At 36.3% G+C, this 4,012-nt stretch overlaps 1 pseudogene; it reads right to left on the reverse strand.

The window, feature by feature from the left end:
* Nucleotides 1-646: 646 nt before the first annotated feature.
* On the reverse strand, nt 647-2,010 carry LOC114731795 (phospholipase A1-IIgamma-like; annotated as a pseudogene).
* Nucleotides 2,011-4,012: the final 2,002 nt, after the last annotated feature.

Consider the following 4,012-nt stretch of genomic DNA (forward strand, 5'->3'; position numbering starts at 1 on the left):
AAAAAAAAACAGGTGGTAGGCTGAATGCAAGATAAAAGGAGAAGAGGATTAGGAATAAAACTTAAATTTAATTTGATTAAAAATCTAATATAAAACATAAATTAAATATATTATTCATACATTATAAATAATATAGCTCATGCTGCAATACACATAGTTTGTGTTATATAGGATGTTTCTTTCTTTGTTTCATATTTATAAGCAGGTGATATCAAGGAGAGTTTGCTCAAAACAAAAACCAAAAAGATGATATTAAGGAGAGGAAAGATCCCTATCTTATCATCCATTTTCTTTCACTTTCTGCGGACCTACAACATGTTATTAATTCCACCTTTTGGGATTTAAATGTTATTCTGCATAATTTTATCTGTAAGGTGGAATTATTTTCCCAATACATAACCTTCTATTGTCTTCAGTCTTATTTATAGCTTTATGTTTTGCAAGAAATACATCATGTTTATCTGATGAGAATTCTAGTACAATTGTAATAAGAAACATAACAAGTTTTAATATTGCATTAATGAATTTCATAAAATGAATGAATACAAATATTTCTCTATTTTTTAACACAAGTTCCACTCAGACATTTAGAGTGGTTAAAAGAATCAAATTAATAATTCAAGCAAATAAACTAGCAATAGTATATTCAGTAAAAATCATCATCCTCAGATTCTGATTCGGGTTCTTGCATCATCCAAGTACCATCTGGCTGTTGAACCAATCCTTTGTTTTGGTCAATCCTCCAAGACTCAGGAACATGATACTCATCCTTCAAAGCAGCCATGCCTTTGTTCACAAGTGCAATGTCTCTTTTAACTTCTAAATTAAAACCTCCTTTGGTTCCTTGTGTTCCTGCAACTCCATGCAAGTAAACCTCCAAATTATGCCAACTCTTCAAATCACCTGGTTGTTTCAAGAAGTTTGATTCGTCAGTATCGATCTCCAACTCTTCTCCCACTTCTGCATAACCCAAGAAAGGATGCCTTGGAACAATATCGTTTTTGTTACGGATTCTTAGTATCCGAAGATCCTTTTGACTCGCAGAAAACTCCTGAAAGTCTGAGTCTCCAACTCTAGGGCTAGCAAAAACAATGGCTGTGACAGGACAAGCTTTTAGAGGTTCATTTTCTGGAGTGTTACATCCATTTGTGACTATGTCCACTGCATTTAATGTTGCAAGCGCTGCACCTAAGCTGTGTCCAGTTACTGTTATGCTGATTTCTTCATCCTTATATTTGTTAACCAGTCTTCTAATCTCAGTCAAGACCTGCACAATGAGAGATTATCTATATTAGATATTAACTTCCGTGAATAAGATGATATATACTGATGGGTAAAATAATAAATCAGAAATTTCAGCTGCACTCATGTTAAAAGAAAAAAAAAGTATTATACCTGAGTTCTTGCACTGGTTTTATTGAAGTCTGATTGTGATGAGTTAGTTGCTGTGTAAACGGAGTAAAAGCCCCGGTGTACTTTGCATTGAGAATCATCACCAAAAATGTATGGAGCATCATTCAAAAGGAACTGAAGATCTTTGATCCATTCCATGACCTGCTCAGTTCCTCTCCAGGCCACCACAATGTCCCTCCTCCCTAAAACGGCTTTGCCTTCATCGGTCGCCACTGCGACGTATCCGATCCAGTTTGATTCTTCGACATCGTCTAGAATATGAAAATCGATCTCTGAGGTTGCATAGAGAAACTTCGTCACCTTCTACTTGAAAGGATTTCCGTTTTCTAAACCCACTTTGGAAAAGAAATCTCTTTTCCCATAACGGCTGCTTCTTGCATACTTGGATGCTTTATCAGAGTTAAAGGCATCATAAGTAGCTTCAGCCATTTCTCCGTAGTGTATTATGTACCTACGGAGATTTATATCAAGTGGGTCTAACAAATCCTTCCAATTATTTTGGCCACTGAGTTCTCTCCAGTTTGTTGCGATGCTTCTAGGTCTGGCCATCTGCTTTTTCTCTTCTTCAAGTTGATCGGCTACCTTATGAGAATTCATGGTTTTGCTGATAAAGCTACCCGTCTTCTTCTTCTGCTCCTCCTTCTCCTCCTTCTTCTTTCTGTTCGCTTTTCTTTGGAATGAAATGTTTTATGAACCGCAGTGAGGTCGATTTATGATGAGGAAGCCTGGTTTTGCATGCTTATATACTTGAAAACGCTGACCTGATCGTCCTTCTCTTGCATGGTCAAAGTCGTTAAATCTTGATTTGAAAAGTAATGGCCTTCTGACCAAATCATGCTTGCTCAGTCTGTTGAGACTGTTAGGTTTTAAACTTCTTTATTTCATTCGCAGTAGTTTCGTACGAAGGGGACTAGAAGTTGACTATTAGGTACAAATGTTTCTGTCATGCTGATACATCTCTTTAACGCTTTTTGGGACTCAGGTTGCCTTTGGTTCTGAGATCAATTGCTGTAACAGGACTTCGATATATGAATATGCAAAAACAGAGGTCCTGAAATTTAATGTTGATATGTTTGTACACGTGGGTGTGTTTAATTGTATAAAATAGAAAAAATGTGTTACTTGTTAATTAAAAGGGAGAATTATAATCAGATTTTAGAAAAAAAATTTAATTACCTCAAAATCTATTGGTAATTAATAGGTTCGTGTTAGTTATTTGTTATCGGGATTTTTTGATAATTAAATTTTCTTTTCTTTAGGACCTCGTGATAAATCTCCCTGTATAGAAATGATGTGGTGACATCATCTTCCATGCTCGGTCTTTTTAAATCTTTTAGTTTCACAATTCATAAAACTTAACCTTGATAATGACGCGATCTTTCTGAGAAATGGTGTGTAATTGATGCGTTAGAAAGGGGGAGATTGGTGTTATGACATTGAGGTAATAAAACGAGAAGCTACACGCTATTTTGCTACTTTATTTGCTGAAGAAGTGTCTTGCAGGGATGCGTTGCATTGTGTTGTCTCGTATCCCAAGCTAGATGAGGTAGATCTACGTTTCTGTGGTCGGCATGTGGAAGAAAGAGAAATTAAAGAGGCTTTGTTTAGTATGGGATCCCTCAAATCTCCAGGTCCAGATGGTTTTAATGCTTTATTTTATCAGACACAATGGGATTCTATAGGGAGATTGCTGGTAAGTTATGTAAAACATATTTTCTCTAATCCAGTAGCAGTCCGAGGGATTAATGGGACATTTGTGGTTTTAATCCCTAAAAAGGATCCACCAGAATCATTCAAAGATTTACGGCCAATTAGTCTTTGTAACGTGGTGTATAAAGTGATTATGAAGATTGTGGCTAATAGGTTGAAAGCTTTTCTTCCTCGAATTATATCTCCCAATCAGTGTGGCTTTGTTCCTGGGCGTCATGGATTAGACAATATTATAGTCGCTCAAGAGGTAATTCATTCCATGCTGACAATGAAAGGGAAAAAAGGCTTTATGGCCATCAAAATTGGTCTTGAGAAGGCTTATGATCGAGTGAATTTGGAGTTTTTGATCCGGTGTTTAAAAGAACTTAGCCTTCCCTCTAATATTACTGAACTAGTTGAAAGTTGTATTAGCTCAGCTACATTACAACTTTTATGGAATGGCAACAAAGTGGATGTTTTTAATTCTTCTAGAGGAGTACGACAAGGAGATCCAATGTCTCCGTATCTTTTTGTTATATGTATGGAAAGGCTTGCTCATCTTATACAAGAGAAGCTAATTAATGAAGAATGGCGGCCAATACGACTCACCAAAAAGGGTCCTCCTATTTCTCATTTGTTTTTTGCGGATGACATTATTTTGTTTGCGGAAGCTTCACTTGAACAGGCAGAGTTAATTCATAAATGCCTGGTTGACTTTTGTAAATCTTCTGGATTGAAGGTCAATGAGTCGAAGACTCGTATCTTCTTCTCACCTCATATTAACCACAATAGGTGTAGAGAAATCAGTACCTATATGGGATTTACCCTTGGGTAAGTATTTAGGTGTTCCTCTATTACATAAAAGGATGACTAAAGACTCTTACAAGGAGACTGTGGATAAAGTAAAGCA

The sequence above is a fragment of the Neltuma alba genome, unplaced genomic scaffold, assembly GCF_004799145.2.
Source record: "Neltuma alba isolate B1F8T4 unplaced genomic scaffold, ASM479914v2 tig00012846_pilon, whole genome shotgun sequence".
Lineage (NCBI taxonomy): Eukaryota > Viridiplantae > Streptophyta > Magnoliopsida > Fabales > Fabaceae > Neltuma > Neltuma alba.